Source organism: Mauremys mutica, chromosome 2 (genome assembly GCF_020497125.1).
Source record: "Mauremys mutica isolate MM-2020 ecotype Southern chromosome 2, ASM2049712v1, whole genome shotgun sequence".
Taxonomy (NCBI): domain Eukaryota; kingdom Metazoa; phylum Chordata; order Testudines; family Geoemydidae; genus Mauremys; species Mauremys mutica.
The window spans coordinates 10,706,432-10,725,785 of record NC_059073.1 but is presented as its reverse complement, the minus strand read 5'-3'; the positions used below and the strand labels follow the sequence as shown (position 1 = coordinate 10,725,785).

The 19,354-nt window shown below is 44.7% G+C and overlaps 1 long non-coding RNA gene across 2 annotated transcripts in view; it reads right to left on the bottom strand.

Moving 5' to 3' along the window:
• LOC123364808 overlaps positions 1-19,354 on the bottom strand; it is a 60,569-nt gene that overhangs the window by 26,619 nt on the left and 14,596 nt on the right. For both annotated transcript variants that reach the window (XR_006577288.1, XR_006577289.1), the window contains exon 3: positions 3,290-3,443. This is a non-coding gene — a long non-coding RNA (uncharacterized LOC123364808). The remainder of the gene's footprint in view (positions 1-3,289; positions 3,444-19,354) is intronic.

Below are 19,354 nucleotides of genomic sequence, written 5' to 3'. Positions count from 1 at the left end.
GCACTGGTGCAACCTTTGCTGGAATACCATGTCCAGTTCTGGTGTCCACAATTCAAGAAGGATGTTGATAAATTGGAGAGACGCCCAACGACTCAGCATTGCACCAGGTATGTACCTGTACCGTAATGGATGACTGCAGGAATATTTACTCTCTGAGCAAACAGATGTCTGGTTCTTAGTCTAGCTGGCAGCTCAACTGCATCAACCCTGACTTTGTCCTCCTAACCCTGCATCCCTCCCAACTGCACAACGTTAATGGTTTTGTGTATGTTAAAAGTTTTAGAACTTTTAAAAATCGCACACCAAGTCAACTGGTTAGGGTATTTTTGGATAGACACTAAATAATAATCATAGAGTTAGAAGGGACCACAAGGGTCATCTAGTCTAAGATCTAGCTCTTACATAGTATGTCTCATCAGTAGATCTCAAAGTGCTTTACAAAGGATGACCTGTCATTTTACAGATGGGGAAACAGAGGCACTGAGTGGTTAGGAGACTTGCCCAAGATTAGCCCAGTGTCAGAGCAGGGGTAGAACCCAGGCCTTGTTGGTCATAGGCCGTTGCTTTATCTATTAGATCACACTTCCACTTCAAATGCAGAAATCGAGGCCTGTGCATTCAAGATGAATTGTATTCTTTCATTTTGAAGTAATGCCTAGATACCACTTCTATTAGTTAATAAAGTAGTTTAGTTTCTAGTAGGTAGATTAAATACAGCATTGAATGTGGGATGAATACCCAACTGAACCATATTAGCACCAGTCATCCCCACAGAGAAGCAAGTATTAAAAGTGGTAATATAGTAATCGGCTCTTAAAGAACGCTTAGACCCACAATGTTAGGTCTTGACGTACGATGCAAAGGAGTCTAGCCTAGGATCCAGTGGCATACACTGGTGTAAGCCTGTTGAAGTCAAAGAGGAAAGTGGGTGCTCAGCACCTGTGAAACCTAGGCCACTTGCCTACGTATGGATTACGTAGGCATGTAACTTTAGGTACCCGTGCTGGAAAATCTTAGCACAAGTCCTAGTCCCACCACTAGGCAATACTGCCTCCCTCAAGGTCAAAGGAAAATGCAGTGTGTCTGGGGCCAGATGTGTGACTTTGCTCAGGTGCAGATAGAAACAGAGAAGTAAGACTGAGTAACTGTGCCCCAGACAATGCCAACTCTAGCTGTCCCTTGCTCTAACCACACAACCACCCTTCCTTTATTGTGTCTATGCTGTCATGCTTTGATCCTGTTACTAGGGGCTATGGAAAGCATTTACTCCATGGTCAATAATGCTTCCCAAAGGCCTCAGGATAGAAACAGTTGCTTGGCTTGTCAGTTTATGTGAGAGCTCCAATGAAGGAGTCAGCTATTGCTGAATTCCCTGCCTTCAGCAGGCTGCATACTGAGAAGCAGCGGTTAATTGGCTCTAAGGATAAGGCAGGCGGGATGTAAAGAGACGACACTAATCCCCTACTATTTTAGTATGTATGACTACAACTCGCATGCCATATCTCTCCAGCTAAGCTTGAGTGGTAGCAATTACACGCTCAGGCAAACCTTTGAGAGAGGAGCATTCAGACATGCTAATGTTTGCAGAATCTCGCCTTTGTTTGGGACAAGGCTCAGGATCAGGCGAGACTTCTTATTCCTCCGCACACTCTGCTCAGAACTTGTCTCTTCCTGGAAATACGTTTTAGAATCTAACGTCTTCAGAGCTGAGCTGTAAAATAAACATCATGGAGGCTCTGGATGACGACTCGAGAAGCCACAGACTCCCTGAGTGATCTTGGATAAATCTGCTAGAGTGGGATTTTTCAGAAGGGCATAAAGGATTGAGGCACCTAAATCCCATTGAATTTCATCTCTCTGTGTATCTCGGTTCCCCTTTAAATGCTTCTTTTGTCTGTCTCATTTATTTAGATTTGGAATGTCTCTTACGCAACCCACCCCCAGCCGGTGCTGTGCTCAGTCAGTGGCTGACTATGGCTAGGCCACTGAAAGGTGGTTGAATCTACTACAACCTTGCAAAACAGAAGAGGGTCTTTTAGCTCAAACAGTGGAGGCTCATGCATTAAGATCCAGATGTTCTAGGTTTGATCCCAGCTGCTAGCAACACATCCAGGGTGCAGAGTGACAAGTGGTGGCCTGTACAGGGAATGAACCCCTCATCAAGATAATGTTAACCATGTGGCCTGAAGCACAAGAAAGTAGGAAGTTCTCTACTCCTATATGCTGGTGAATAGGGGGAAGAATGGCCTCAGAGATGCTACATCTGCATAAGATACCCCACAACTCCAGATGGAGAAATGCTCCAGAGGGAAGTCACTCTCTGCCACAATTTATTGGTGAAAAGGTGAAAGTAGGGCTTCATTTGCATAAGTTTTCTACTCAGAATTCCTTGAGTTACATTTTAGGAGTCACCATAACTGTACACATACTCAGAATTAGTTGGGAAGGGGAATTGAAGGCCAAGGAGGCAAGGACTTTGCTTAGGATTTTGACTAGCACATCTGAAGGCACCAGAGACAGGCCTGTGTGACTGCACTGCAGGACTCTGGGACTGTACTATCTGCTGATACCAAACTGTGATTGGGGTTTACAGGGTGGAAGTGGTGAAGAGAAGGAATATTTGCTAGTGGACTTTCATGCCTATGGATGAGGGACCAAGTTAATGGATTATTATTAACATTGACTGGAAGAATGATATATATATATATTGCTCATTTAGATAAATGGCAGCTGTGTTTTCCCAAGTTGATCTTGTGTTCACTTCCCCCCAATAAAATTTTCCTGTTTCTTATGCAGACATAGTGCATGTGAGTGGGGCAGTATTGCCTGTTAAGGGCAGCCAGGGAAGCTATTTAGTGATCTCAGAAATTTGAGCTAGAATCATTTCATTTTAAGAGGGAGCCCTAGCTTTTGAATCCTGCCCTTGCTACTGCCATTGACAACAGGTGGAAGAATTACACTTGTGTTTGTACAGCACCAAGCACAATGGAGCATCCATCTTGGTTGAGGCCTCTCAGTGCTGCCATAGTACAAATAATGAATCAACCATCCCACAGGTTTTTTGGGTCAGGAACCATGTTGTCATTCAGGTTTACAAGATCAGGGCCTTTGAGCTCTATTGTGGTAGCAGGACTTGGCCTTATCTTTATGCAAAGCCCATTTCTCATTTCTCCAATAATTTTTGATTGATCAAAACCAGCTTGTAAATCATTAGCTGCCCAAGCCCCAGGCTATTATAAAGTTCTTTACATTTGATTTATGACATAATATATGAACCTTCCAAACGAACCTGGTCTTTTGTTTGAAGTCGTAGATGACTCCAAGAATGAATTAGTCATTATCTTCTCATCGCTCACATCTAAACTTGTCAAATGCAGCCACAACTCCTCCCAAGTGGAACGGTTTGTAAACAGTGGCAATTAGACTTTTGTTCTGCTCCAAGCCTGGGACAGAGCAGAGAGAGACGTACTGCATTACAAGTGGGATTTCTAAATTACATATGCCAAAGCTCTAGTAAAACCCTTATCAAACAAAGCCAGCGAGGGGAAAGAAAGAGGACTAATTATCAGAGGGTGCTAGTAAATCAAAAGGAGCAACCAAGTATATTTTGAAAAGTAAGATACATTGAGATAATTGAACCATGCAGTCTCACCTGAAAGATACTTGCCCATGTGTGAAAGCGTTTATGCAACCTGGGTTTAAAGAAAAGCTGCAGTGGAAGGCAAAAGTTATTCTCGTCCCTCCGTCTAGTTATGAGAGCAGAAGAAAAATTGCAGCAGAATTATTTTAGTATGCCAATGAAAAAGCATGATTAACTATTGGATAGGAACCTGCCATCTTTATCATCTGAAGGAAGAGATGTTTCAAAAGCACTTAAGAAGCACCCAAAAAGTCAAAAAAATCCTCTCTCTATAATTTTGTTGGAACCTGGCTTTTTGACAAAACTGACATTCTTGGGGGAAGGAGAATGTACAATTTAAAAAATAACTAAAGTTTTCATTAAAAACAACCACAAATTTTTGACCTTCATTGAAAATTGTATATGGGGCTAGGTGGTGACAAAACAACCATTTCCCAACCAGCTGTGCGCCCAAGGGATTTAGGAGTACACATCTTATTGAAAGTCACCGGAACCTCTGCTTCTAAACCCCAGAAGCACTTCTGAAAATCTTCCCCCAAGGTGACCTTGATCCAAAGCCCAGTGTCAATGTGGCTCTTTCCATTGACTTCAGTGGCTCTGGGTCAGACCCAAAGAAAATGCAGCTCCTATTTGACTATGTGGGGAGAGGAGCGATTTCCAGTGTGGTTGTATAGTCAGTGTGGAGGACATCGGGAGAATGCTAGAAGACACTATAAATATGGGGAAATGCACTGGGGCTTCCTCTGAAAAAGGAGGATGCAAGAGAAAAGAAGAGGCCAGTGTGATTTGCATGGACTGTTCCAAGATCTGAGGTTCAAGTCGAACCGGTGCTGTAAAGGGAAACGCAAGAGACAACGAAACAAGAGCACAATCAGTGAATACTTTCAGACGTAAAGCATGGGCAGCAAGATAGCAGCATGGACAAGTATTAGTCACAGGCTTAAAGAGAATAAGTTGGGATTTATAAATACATCGGGGAGAAGAGAGAAAACAGGTTCATTGGTAAACAGAGACAGGTATGAAACTGATGACTTAAAAATGGCCATGAAAGTGGAGTGTTGTTTATTTTCTCTTTGCATATGGATTTTAAAGGAGATGCATGTAGAGAACTAGGAGACACCTTCTAAGTATACTGTAGATTGTCAGCTTGTCAGGGCAGGCACTACCCTTTTGTTCTGTGTTTGTACAACATCTGGCACAGTGGGGTCCTGGCCTCTAGACATTACTGCAATACAAATAATTAATCAATATAGCTATTAGAAAAGGGGAACATGGGAAATGTAACCATATACAGATCAGCCAGGCTGGATGAGATGCAAGCTAGAATATTAAGGGAAATAGCAAACAAACTTACTGAAGCAGTCACAGTGACGTTCCCAAAACCCATGGGAAATTACAGAGGTAGCAGAAGAATGGAGACATGCAGACAGAGCACTGATCTTCAACGAAGGGCAATGCACTAATCCTGTCCGTTGTGGGCCTGCAAATCTAACATCTGCCACCAGTAATAGAATGGTGCCAATGTGGAGAGAGGAACTCATTCAGTAGGGAACAGTGAGCAGCATGGAAGGTATGGCTCTAAATAACAGATCTGACCGGAAAAACTTGATTGTCGGTTTGTTTTTACTTTAAAAAATGGCAAAACTAGTGAAAGAAAGGAACCTGGGAGAGCTTTGGGTTTAAGTAAAGTGTTTGGGGCTATGGCCCTGACTCTGATCTCTGAGGTAAATCAGGAGTAACTCCATTAAAACCAATGGAATTACACCTGTATCAGAGGAACCAGACCAATGTCTCATGCAGTCTCCTGACTACCTTCTAGCTCCACGGTGGTCCGGTTCTCAGGAGCTCCTGGCTGAATCCTTTGGATGGGGTGTTCCACACTGTGGAGTAGGGGCAGAAGCAGGTGAGCGAATGTAACCAGGATCAGTATGATTGTCTAAAACCCCCTAACCCCAACCCCTTCCCAGCCAAGCATTGCAAGTTCTGGCCAGAGAGAGACTTCTGTGAGATCAGGGAACAGTGCTTGGAGGAGGCATTACCTCTTTCAGTCATCCCCTAGCAGGAATCCTGGGGGTGTTCCTCTCCTCCAGCAGCAGGGGCAGATAGGGCAAGGTGCTGATTCAGCCAGTATGTTTGTAACCATTTAGGGTATTGTATCGTATTGTTTGTATCTAGGGAGCACCTACAGGTAGAACCCGGAGAGGAATCAGGGCTCTATTGTGCTAGGCATCACACCCACACACACACACACTACAAAAAGTTGGTTCCCTGCCCCAAGGAGCTTACATTCTAAATATTGTAGCAAACCCCTGCAGTTTTCCTTTAAGCTCCATATTACCCCTGAGATCCTGAGCCTTTCCAGGGTGGTAAATATAACTAAGGAGCAATAATGCAGATACTAAACGCCGGTATTAGCCATAGAAGCTGTTTATAGTCATACACCTTTAGGATAGGATGACTCTGTGCTTCTTTCAGTGCTGATTTTAAGAATTATTAAGGAAGACCAGTACACAAATGGATAGCTTTTATATATGAAAAAAAATGGCTAACTATTGGTAGGAGGCATACAAATGACTAGATAGTGGTTCAGAAATCTCTCGTGCCATGTTCAGTTGGCAGTTTAGCATGAAATTATGTTTATTTTTCTCTTCTATAGGGTACATTCATGCATAGCGGAGAAGCTTTAGAAATGTTTATGCATTATAGTACTTGGAATAAAATGAGTCGAGGCTCCATTATAAGCATCATGTTGAAACCCATATTAAGTGGATTCTGTAAGGATATATAATTTGGAAGATGCCCTGTGATATGAATAACAATACGAAGACAGTTTTGTTTTTGCAGTAACCACAGTAGAATTCTAGACACTGAAAATGAGAAGCAGCCATAAAGCTGCTTTTAACAGCTGCTTTGTATGAAGTGAAGCCCTGATGTCATGCTATATAACCATAAGAAGATGGGCATGGCTTGGGGTTTATTATGGCCATGGGATGCAATTACTTGCTGTAGGAAGGGCTTTCATTTTTGTTAAATTAAAGGGAAAATAACATTATAATATAAAAGATATTCCAATTTCTAATCACTTCTGGCCAAATTTTGTCCTCCCATATTCCAAGAATTATGCACACAAATCCAGGATCCAAATCTGACCTTGTCTTGTAAATGTAAGGAAGAGTAATTCACTAAAAAATATTGGGTCATCTCCGCACCTAGATCAATTTACACCAGATGCAGCCTGCTGTGTTTAACTGGAAGGCCACATGGTCTAGTGAATTGATCATGGAACTGGAAGGGAAATCCTGAATTTGAATCCTGTCTCTGCCACTGATTTAGTACCTGGCAAGAACAAGTCACTTAACTTTGTATAGATAGGCGTATCAATCATGGTGTTCCAGCCACGAGATCTTGTTATACCTTTGTAGGCTAGGCTAAGCTAGTGAGACTATTACCACATAATTGGACCTGTCTAAATGTTGTAGAAATGCTAGATGGTGCTGTGTGGAATAAGGTTGCATTCTTCTAAGGATGCCTGGCCACTAACACTCCGATAGATGCCTGTGGTTGAATATGCCATAACGTACAACTTCCCTAGCATGGTCTCTTAGAACAGCAGCACGTAACGATTACATCAGTGTAAGGTTGGCTGTCACCTGCCCAATAAACCTATTTATGGAAATCTTCATGGCTTAAACCCGGTTAATACAACCAGTGACCTCAGCTAACCTTCAGTTCCCCAGTTGTTAGGTCTCATGCACAACATGACTGTTGCATGGAAGAAAGTAACATCATGGTTATAAATTGTTTCCCTTAATATGCATGCAAGAGAACCTGAAGAGTCCTGAGCAATCCCTGACCTCTGGACAACCTTTGATGGAAAGGTCAGATTTTGGATTTCCTCTATACTCAGCAGCCCGTGATGAATGAGTGTTCAAAAATTAATATTTTAGAGCAACAGGAACATAGACGTTAATGGTGCTGGTGGGTCACCTGTTATAAGCATCTGTATTGCACTGCATCCTTCTTCATCTCTCAAGTTGCTGTGTGTTGTAAAACATTTGCCCTGCCCCGCCCCAGCCCAGCGAAAGAATGATTCTTCTCTATTTTAGCTATTTCTAAATATTATATCACCGTAATATCCAAGCCTGCAACTGACTTGGTCTGAGCAGACCCCTGCAAACATGTAGAAATCCATTGGTTTGAATTGTCCTCTGCATGAGGGTTCCACTTGATGTGTTCAATGGGGGAACTATCAAGGAGACAGCTGTTGCTCCCTGCTCCTGGGCTGCTGACTCTGACATGAGCTAAAGCAGTGCAGGAACGGCTCTCACTTACACCGCTAGCATAGCAGAGGTTTGCTCTAATCCCGAAATGCCCCAGACACACCCCTTTTATCCCCTGTGGTGGAGAAGGGGCGGGAGTATGACAGGTGCAGTACTGGTATCTAGAGAATCCCTTCCCTATGTGTTCCTAAAACACTTGTCACCAAGATACAAATAATAAATAGTAACAATGGGCTAAATCTTGATGCCTTTCTCAGTCAAAATCCCAGTATCTTCCTGAGGCCTGGTCTACACTGTGTGTGTGTGGGGGGGATTGATCTAAGTTACACAACTTCAGCCACATGAATAACGTAGCTGAGGTCGACATACTTAGACCTACTGAACGCAGTGTCTTCACTGCGGAGAGTCGACTGCTGCCGCTCCCCCGTCAATTCTGCCTACACCTCTTGCGGTGCTGGAGTACAGGAGTCGACGGGAGAGAGTTCGGGGTTCGATTTATTTCATCTAGACTAGATGCGATAAATTGACCCCCGCTGGATTGATCGCTGCCCGCCGACCCGGCGGGTAGAATAGACATTCCCTGGGAAGTCCTGCCTGGCAAAACTTTGAAGAGTGGGCTTCAGGATTTCTCCCTAGAACAGCACTGAGTGCATGCAAAGCATGAGTAGCCTTTTAAATCCGAGATTGTAATGAGATTCCTGGTGGCCCTGCCAGAAGCATTTCTGAAGGTTCGTCCACACGACTGTGCCTTAACTTTGGGAGGAGTTCATTTTCAATGGCAGTTTGTAATGAAAACTGACACGTACTCAGCTCTGATCTCTCTCTCTCTCTCTCTCTCTGCCGCTGCTCAAAGCAAAAAAGCCAGAGGTGCCTCTGAGATTAAAGAAACTAAACACTCTTAAACAAGAGTGCTTAGTGCTGCTTACACAGTGTTGACTAAAGACGAAAGCTTGTAGTGTATTAGACAAAGGCAAGGAGATTTCAATGAAGAGAGAAATAGGTCATGAAAACGAAGGCACTTGCTAGAACTATATAGGAAAAAAGTTTCAGGGCTCACTTCGTTGGAGCTTTTTCTTCAGTTTGAATTCACCTTGGTTTGCATCCCCGAGTTTCACTCAAACCCCTAAACTTTCAAGCAAGTTCCTGTCTCAATTATGAAATTGCAACCAGTTTTTGAGTCAAACCTCAGGCAGTTCCAATGGAACGACCCTATGTTGGCCAGATTCCTTCTCAAGGTGCTTAAGCTTATTTTGTTTCAAAATTAAACAATTTTAAATGCATTTTTGTTGAAATTGACATTTTTGCAAAATGTTTCAGCATGGACAAAACTGCATTTTTCTGCCTCTGATGGAAAACGGTTTTGTTGAACATTTTTTTCAACCAGTTGTATCTTTAGGCACCTAAATACCTTTGAAAGTTGGGCCTCTGGTGTCTTGGCTCAGGAGCAGATGATTGGGGTGCTCTTGCTTTTTACCTGTGAGGCCTGCTGAGATTTTGGTGTTTAAATAAAACTTCTCCTACTGGTTTACTTTGGAACTGCATCCCTTATAATAAATAAATAATAATAGGAGCTATACCTAGAATTGGAATGGACCCTGAAAGGTCATTGAGTCCAGCCCCCTGCCTTCACTAGCAGGACCAAGTACTGATTTTTGCTACAGATCCCTAAGTGGCCCCCTCAAGGATTGAACTCATAGCCCTGGGTTTAGCAGTGCTACCATAATACAGAAAATAAATTGTAATAATGGGCCTATTACCAGTGCTCAACAAACATAATGGAAAAGCCATGAGCTTAATAACCAATCTCTCTGCTCCTACAGTAGACTTCTAAAAGCATATTCAAAAAAGCACTAGATAAATTCATGGAGGCTAGGTCCATCAATGGCTATTAGCCAGGATGGGCAGGGATGGTGTCCCTAGCCTCTGTTTGCCAGAAGCTGGGAATGAGCTTGATGATTACCAGTTCTGTTCATTCACTCTGGGGCACCTGGAATTGGCCACTGTCGGAAGACAGGATACTGGGCTAGATGGACTTTCGGTCTGACCCAGTATGGCTATTCTTCATCACTGTTAAAGACAATGAAGAGACACAGAGGGTAATAATGATAATATTATCAGTTATTGATGACAGGCTGAAATGAGATGAGGGAAGGCAAGCTCTGCAGATGTCCAATACTTCTGCTATGGCAGCAGAAAATGCCACAGCTCTGCTTTCTGTCCGGATAGCGAGATACGAAATTCTGTCATTCGTCCTCCTTCCCTTTGTCATACGCAAAGCAAAGCTGCTCTGATTCCTCACCCCAGACAGGTATAAAACTGCACTGTAAAAACCAGACACTTTGTGTCCTGTTGTGTGTGCTTTGTGGGGCTTATTCATGCCTGTTTGGTGTGTGGGTTGCTTCGTGTTTGGGATTTGGAGATCATGGTATGACAACAAATTATACCCACACGCGTTGTGTCTAGAAGCCCTAGTCATGAACAAACACAGAATAAAGCAATGGTCTCCATCCCCAAAAAGCTCATATTCTAATTACTGTATGAGACAAGAAACAACACATAGGTACAGACAGCCAGGGGAGTACAAGGAAACAATGAGAGAAGGCAGGTCAGCAGGATAGCCAGCGATACCAGTGCACCAGCAGCCAAACTGTGGGGGTTGGTACCTTAGTGTGTGTCTACGCTTTGATCCAGAGGTGTAATTTCTAGCACAGTGCAACACACCCACGTTAGTTCTGAGCCAGCTAGCATTCCAAAGACAGAAATGTAGCTGCAGCAGCAAGACTGGCAGGAAAGTTTGGCTGCCCCAAGCATGTACCTAGGGTCTGGGGGAGGAAGCCCCTCCCACTGCTCATGCCATCATGGCTACACTTCTATTTTTAGCATGCTAGCTCCATCAGAGCTAGTGTGGGGCATCACGCTGCCTGGAGAGCTTCGCAATCGTGAGTGCCAACCTCAGGGCAGACGATCAGGAAGCAGGGCAGACAGGCCACACTGACTGTATGTTCTATCATTAGATTTCACCAACCCAGGAACACGTGAATTCCTGAAGCACTGTAAGTCTTACCATGGAGTCATAGACAGTCCCCTTGGGCACTCCAGTCTAACTGCTACCCAGACAAGCAGGAGTGAATGCTAGTTGGTTGCCATACACCAAAGATCACAAAAGATTCAGGTTGCTTCCAGTCCCAAGAGACCAGTCACTTACCCCAGGTCAGTTTGTACCTCCGATCTCACACCAAAGACAATGCTTGTAGAGGATCCTACAATAAACTAATTAAGGATTTATTAACTAGGAAAAAGAAACACGAGAGTTATTTACAGGTTAAAATGGGCAACATATATACACTAAATGAGTTACAGTCTATGGTTCCAAAAGGTGACAGAATTGTAGCAATCTGTCAACACTGATTGTCTTTTACGGCTAACCCAGATTGACCCCAGGGATCTCTGCTTTTCTTTTGTAACTCAGGCCCTGTAAGAGTCCAAACAGCAAAACAGAGGAAACATTTTCTTGCCCGCTATCTTTATTTGCTTCTTCCAGAATTCAGACTGACGGGACAAGGCCTTTTGCATATAGCCTCTTCCTGATATGCGAAGGAGCTATTAACGATGTCTTTGTATTGTGATGTCCCACCATGGCCCATTTAGTTTTGATGGGCTTTTTAATGAGCATGAGAGGATCACTTCTGACAGGTTGATCATTTCAGGGCAAACATTTTTTTAACAGTTATAAAGCAAAAACTTAAATAGTATGTTATAGCATGCGATAAAGATTGTAAGTGAGATTAATGCACAGAGCAATTTATACAAGCATTTCATAAAGTCTACACACTAAACACATTGTTAGAAGTTCAGTACTGATCTTAACCATACGAACACATGGTGAGCAGAGCCGTGAATTTGTCAGAGCTCAGCTGAGGCCTAAAGCCTTGGTAGAGCTGGCACCTATTTGCCAACAACACATGAGTACGTCTCCTTGAGCTGGGAATTATACCCTCCAGCTCGAAGTGTAGACGTACCTTTTGTCTTGTTTTCACAAAACTTTTTCAGATGGGTGTGGGCTTTACAAAACCAAACCAATGATCAGTTTGGCTCAAGTACTCTTATAACTGATCATTTCTCTCTGGCAAAGCAATCAATTATAAAACCCCGTGCAATGTACACACCATAGACAAAATACATTACAGGCAAAAACACCCTCAGATTCATAGACTTTGAGGCCAGAAGGAACCATCATGATCATCTAGTCTGACCTCCTGCGCATTGCAGGCCACAGAACCTCACCTACCCACTCCTGTAATAGACCCATAACCTCTGGCTGAGTTACTGAAGTCCTCAAATCAGGATTTAAAGACTTCAAGTTAGAGAATCCACCATTTACACTAATTTAAACCTGCAAGTGACCCATGACCCATGCTGCAGAGAAAGGCAAAAAAAAATAAAAAAAAATCCCAGAGTCTCTGCCAATCTGAACAGGGGAAAATTCCTCCCTGACCCCAAATACAGCGGTCAGTTGGATCCTGAACATTTATGCAAGACCCATCAGCCGGACACCCATGAAATAGTTCTCTGTAGTAACTCAGAGCTCTCCCCATCTAGAGTCCCATCGCCAGCCATTGGAGATATTAGCTGCTAGCAGTCACAGCTCGGCTACGTGCCATTGTAGACAGTTTCATCACACCATCACCTCCATAAACTTTTCAGGCTCAGACTATGTCTACACTGCACGCCTTACAATGACTCCTGCCAACGAAGCACTGTCCACACCGGTGCTTTTCATCGTTAAAACTTTTGTCACTCGGGAAGCTGGTTTTTTTCACACCCCTGAGCGACAAAAATTTTAACGACGAAAGTGCCAGTGTAGACATCGCCTCAGTTTTGAAGCTAGTTCCGTTTTGGTTTTTTTTGCCCCCACTGCTCCCCTTGGGAGGCTGTTCCAGAACTTCACTCCTCTGATGGTTAGAAACCTTCATCTCATTTCAAGTCTAAACTTGTTGGTGACCATTTTATATCCATTTGTTCTTGTGTCCGCATTGGCACTTAACTTATATAATTCCTCCCCTTCCCTGGTATTTATCCCTCTGATGTATTTATAGAGAGCAGTCGTCCCTCCCCTCAGCCTTCGTTTGGTTAGGCTAAACAAGCCGAGCTCTTTGAGTCTCCTCTGGTAAGGTAGGTTCTCCATTCCTCAGATTGTCCTAGCAGCCCTTCTCTGCACCTGTTCCAGTTTGATAGGTAGGAGAAAGCTGTGTGGTATCAGCAACCCCTGGCCCCAGAGCTACATTTCTTGGTGGGACTAAGAGACCATAGAGACAGTTGGAACTGTTGTTTACTGTGTGTTTATACAGCACTAGCACAATGGGACCACAATCCTGATTAAGGCAGCTAGGCAGAGCTGCTCTACAAACAATAAATAATCAGACTAAGGCAAAATAAAGAAAAGTAGTCTATGTAGGGGAGGCAGTGTTGCCCAGCGGATAGCATACTGGACGGGGACTCAAGTGACCTGTGTTCCATACCTGGCTTTGCACCTGGGTGACCCACTCGCTCTGTGCCTCAGTTTACCCACCTGTAAAATGGGGATAATATTGGCCTCCTTTGTAAAGCCCTTTGGGAATCTACTGATGGAAACATGCTATATAAGAGCTAAGGATTATCGTTATTGTATTAAAAGTGCTAACATGAGAACTGGGGTAGGGGGAAATGAGAGACTGAATGAAAAATAGAGGGGAATGTAGGAGGGAAAAAATGTAGACTAGAAATGGGTTAAATGGAAATAGACAGCCATTTTAAAATTCTATAAAGATATGGGGGCGGAAATAGATGATGAAGGAAAAAGGGAGGAGAGAGAACACAAAATAGGAGCTTTGGCCATAAAATTAAAATAATTCTACATTGTGTTATTTTGCATGTAGAAAGAAGAGTCATTTTACAAGGTGGTGTCACATATTTTGGAGGTGGGTTTGGGGGAGGGGTTGTTTCCCTCCCCCACTCCCTCCTTACGCTGTTGAGGGAATTGCCCCTGGAGAAGCCATATTCTAAATACAACTACGGACAATATTATTGTTGTACTGACAAGATAACACTTCCTCCGGGGCAGGCACACTTCAGAGTCCTAAAAGCTCTCCTACTCCACATGACCAGCGTTATACGGATGCTACGGTGTCCGGACAATGTACATGGATTAATATCCTAGAAAGATCTAAAATCAGGGCTGAGATTTGCACAGCTGCAGATGCTCAATTTCCATTAACATTAAGGCCCAGCTTTATATTAAGCTGGGCCTTATAACTGGCTCCTAAAAGATTACTAAATGATTCATGGATGTTATAAGCATGTTACAGAGATGAGTGGTAGCTTTTATTGGTGGTTACAGGCACACCAGTAGAAGATGTTTTAAATGGTTACGAGCACCTGGTCGGACTCTGTAACCATCAGTTACCCACTATGACAGGGTGCTCCACTCACGGCCAGGATGGCACCTCTGGGGAATAGCTCACCGGGTCGATGCCCCTTCCCACGGTTGCATGCTTTCTGTCTCTCTGAGTGTGTGGCCCCTCTCTCGCTCCACGAGCAGCTGCTGCCTCTTCGTGACTCGGCCCTCTAGCCAGGTCACCAAATGTCTACCCCCTCTGGGGTTGGAAAGTCTCTTCCTACAGACAGTCTTCCTAGTCATTGTGTAGTTGTGAAACTCCCATAGCAACTGGCAGGGGAACCCGGGCCCACCCTCTGCTCCAGATTCTGGCTCAGGGACCCTCTAGCCAGCAGTCCCTCTTAGAAGTCACTGCCTTTCCTACCATGTGGCATTCCCCATCTCTGGGGTTTGCCAGCCTCCTAACTTCCCTTCCCAGGAAATAACTGTGGGCTTCCTGTCCCAACAGCCTTCAAACACTCCTCCCTTCTCCCAGGGAGTCACTGCAGACTTTCCCAGCAGCCCCTTCCTGCTGCCAATTTCCTGCCTTTACAGCCCCACCCCAGCTCATGCCTCCTCAGCCGGGCTCCCTTACGGAGTCCTGGGATTACTTGGGCACTGAATCGCCTCAGCTGTGGCCTGTTTGGTTAATTAGCCCCATCACAACCATTTATTAAGAGATCTGTTCTTCATTTGTTGACTCTTTTATAAACAATGTATAACTGGAACCTGAAAATGAAATGGAACCAGAATGATACTAGTGAGAATTGAGCATCTATGTGGGCAGCTTTGAGAATCTGATAGACGGAGCTCAGAAAGATGGACAATGGACAGAGAGATGGAAGAATGAAGGCAAGTCTTGGCAGGTAAAAATCTTTCCACCTGACCTTTGTACCATGGCACCCACCACCCAGTTCTCAAAACCACAAGGCCTGTGTCCTGTTAAGACCCATCTATCTTCTCCCATGACAATGATTTAAATTAAATTAAGCATGTACAAAACGTTCAGGAAATCATTAGATACAAAGTGTTTCTGTTGTATGGAATTAATTTAAGGAGCAGGAGCTTATGTGCCAATATAATTAAAGTGGTTTCATAATGGATGCACCAAATACTAGTTTACTACCTTCCTCACACGTGGTTTTATACAACCACATTCAACATGGGGAAAAGTAATGCACTGCGTGTCTGCAACCGACAACAATAAACCTCCTCTTGGTTTACAAATAAATCTTCCGATTAAATAAAGCACTTTGGAAATGGCAGGTAATGCTCTGCCATTGTTAAGATCTTGCAGAGGGTCATGATTTAGAGATTGCAGCTGCTCCACAACAATAGCATTCAGAACAGAACCAGAGTTAATCTGCCACACCACTAATTGAGAGCTGATCTCTGCAGCGGTGCCTGCACACAGTGGATGTATAGAATGCACCGCAACACCATCGACAGTGCTTCATCGCTTGAAGTAGTGTGGTTCATAGTAGACAGGAGCCATTGGCGGGAACTGGCTCTAGAACCTGATAATGAGGAAAATAAGTAGTGTGAAAAATTCTGGGGTCTTTGCACAGGCAAATTCTCACGGAAGTCAGCAAGAGTTTTATCTGAGTAAAATATGAGTGAGGACTTCCAGGTTTGGCTGGTGCTCAGCACCTCTCAGGGTTTGTCCCCTCTTACTTCACTGGGAATTTGCCTGTGCAAGGACTGAGCAACAGCAGAATAAGGACCCTCAGGATTTGACCATCTGGGTAGTGATAGGGGAACTCTGAGTGGGGAGTGGCTCAGAAAAGCACCAACATGCTTGGGTGGATTCTTAATATAACAGGCTGTGCGTGTATATGTGCACCACTGCTCTCTATGGGGTAGAGTCAGAACAACCCAAATCTGTGTCATATGCCCCATACTGCTAACATTTAATGGGGATTCTCCTTTCCCTGAACTGGTAAGCACCTTGTGCTGTCAAAGCAGGAAGTACTGAGCTTTCATGGATTATAAGGGCCCATCTAGTGTGACTTCCTGCAGAACACTGACCTTAGAATTTCATCCAATGATTCCTGAATCGAGCCCATAATTCTCTGTGGCTGTTGTGAATGTTGTGATTGGCCATGGGCTGCAGTATAGGCAGGGCCGGTGCTACCATTTAGGCAGACTAGGCGGTTGCCTAAGGCGCCAAGATTTGGGGACGCCAAAAAGCGGCGCCTCCAAATTTGTTTTTTAAGTGTTTGAGCGGCCGCTGCCCTGGGAGGGAGAGGGAGTCTGAGCTGCCGCCGGCAGGCCAGGGTTTCCCCTGAGTCAGCGCGCTGCCGGCAGCCCGGGGGTTCCACCGCCCAGTCGCTGCTTTGCTTCTCCCGCCTCCCAGGCTTGCGGTGCCAATCAGCTGTTTGGCGCCGCAAGCCTGGGAGGAGAATTAGAGCAGGACAGCGTGCTCGGAGAGGACACGGAGCAGAGGTGAGCTGGGGTGGGGAGGTACCGCAGGGCGGAGGGGGGGGCGGGGAGCTGCTGCAGGACTGGGGGGGCGCAAGGTGGAAGTTTTGCCTAGGGCGCGAATCTTCCTTGCACCGGCCCTGAGTATAGGAGGCAACTGAGAAGTTCTATGTGATCACAATTTTGTTATATTGTTTTACACAAATTAGATTGGCCACCTCTAATAATAAAATAAACAGCCTTGTCACTTTCACTCTCTTTCCTCCCTCCTCTGCTTTCAGCTCTGCAATCTCAGCCCTTAGATTTGCATGCTCCTTTTAACCTTCCTTGTACTTTGCATTCGGCACAGCCAACTGCCCAGCATTTAATATACAGCCCCTCGGATTTCGTTGCCAAGAGGTGCTATTTACTCTTTTATCTTCTTGGGCTGTCACTTCCTGATGGTGATGTCAATATCTCAGTACTCTGGTGGCTTTAAGGGACAGACTCCAGATAGCTTAGTTTCCTTGGCAATTAGGGGACCAGGTTCTTTTCCGTGCCCCCAATTCTCATAGGTCTGTGCTAATACGCGGGGCAGCTTGAGTCACCACGAGCTTAAAAAGCCAGGCAGGTGTTTAAGGACATTTGAATGTTATCAATCTTTTCCTCCCTCTTCCCTTACAGCTGTTTCGTGGAGATTTTCAAAGGCTATTTCCGCGGCTTAAGAGTAATGTTTAAAATAGAAAACCCCACAGGAAAGGGCTGCTTCCAGTTGCTGCAAATCTGCTTCATTGTAATTAAAGTGAAAAATATGTCTGTGGTGAAACCAAAGTTAGCTGTATCTAGGTGTAGCCTAGGTACTTATATGGCCCTCATTAAGGCCCACCAAAGTATTGGAGCACCTCACAATCTTTTAATGGATTTATCCACACGTGGCCCCTGTGAGGTAGGGCAGCGCTATTATCCCCATTTTACAGGAGGAAAACTGAGGCATAGGGAGACTAAAGGTAACATTTTCACGAACACCTAAGTGACGTAGGAGTCTAAGTCCCTTTGGAAGTGGGGCCCAAGGCCCAGATTCTCAAAGGTATTTAGGCACCTAACTCCTATACCTGTTAGGATCTGAGCATTTTTGTAAATTTTACCCTAATGGTCTTCCAGGCGGGAGCTGGGGGGAGCCTCCCAGCCCAAGCAGACAGATTCATGCTAGCAGGGCTCCAGCTAGGGTGATAAAAAGAGCAGTGTGGAAGTTGCACCTCAGGCTCTCAAGTGCACCCAGCCCCCTAGGCTTGAGAACATGAGCTGCAACGTCCAGACAGCTATTTTTCGAGAACTTGCTCGAGCCCTGCTAGCGTAAGTCTGTCTGCCCAGGCTGAGAGTCTCGCTTCCCACGGCAGTGAGAACATAGCCTTAGTGACTTGCCTAAGGTCACACAGGGAAGTCTGTGGCGGAGGAGGTTATTTAACCCCAGTCGCTGAAGTCACAGGCTAACACCCTTACCTGTAATAGGAACAAACCTCAGCGGGGAAAGAGCAAAGACATTAAGGGAGGCTCTTTAAGGAGAGCTGCTGTTCTACAAACAGGCCTGACTTCCCTCTTGCAGGGAACCATCCCCTGTGCACACAGTGTCACGGCCCCTGCGCTTCCCCTAAAGCCTGAATGAGTGGGCTGCTTCTGGAAAGCCCTTGTAGATGGTAGCATGATATCCCGGGGCTTGATCTTGCACAGAGGTGACGAGTACCCTCCCGAGGTGCCTCCACCCCCCTTTTTATTATCCCTCTATATTCATGTGCTAGGCACTTTACAAAGATAAGCTAGGAGGTATCTGTAGCCAGTGCATGGTAACAGATGGTAAACGTTGACTCTTTAATGTCTCCAGATGTAGCTCCTTGAACCTGCTTTACCTGTGTGCAATGTTTCATGTAGAAAGCACTCTTCCTAGCAGCTTGGAGGCTGCAGTGCCATAACCGATGGTGTCTCCTCAAAGAGGCCGAAAAAGCAGTTCATCCTGTGCCCTGCTTCTAACAAATGATCCTCGGTGAATATGCTTTGATGCAGCACACCAGGGTTTTGGATTAACTACAGAGCTGTGTATATGCTTGATACCTCTTTTGTTTTTTTTTCCCCTCCAGTACCCATAAAACATTGCCAAATCCAGAGGGGAAAATTCCTGTAACGTTCCTATCTATCACGAGAAATAGAAGAGAATCCGGTTTACTGCTGAGATATATCTCTTTTTTATGCCCGTAATTTCTTGCTAGTGCTTCAAATCAGCTAAATTGGGAGAAATAACAAGACGTAACAAGGTGAGAATGGAAAGTAAGATTGAAGGAGAAGTGTTGGGCAAAGAGAATGATTCCGCAGGCCAGATTGTGGCCTTTTAAGCCATTGTTCGTGCTGTAGACCCAGGCTGAAGGGTTCTGTGCTGCATAAGTAATGCACAGTAAAGTGGCAGGTCCATCACCCATGCATCATGTGCGGCCAGTCAGCTCTGTGAAGAGGTCTGCACTATACCTCTGCCCCCAACTTCATCCTACAAACCCCTTTTAAGTAGCTGGCGCTACTTGGCCACTAGCCATGAGCAATGTCTGTGCTCTCCAGTGGGGTGCATCTCCAGTAGGG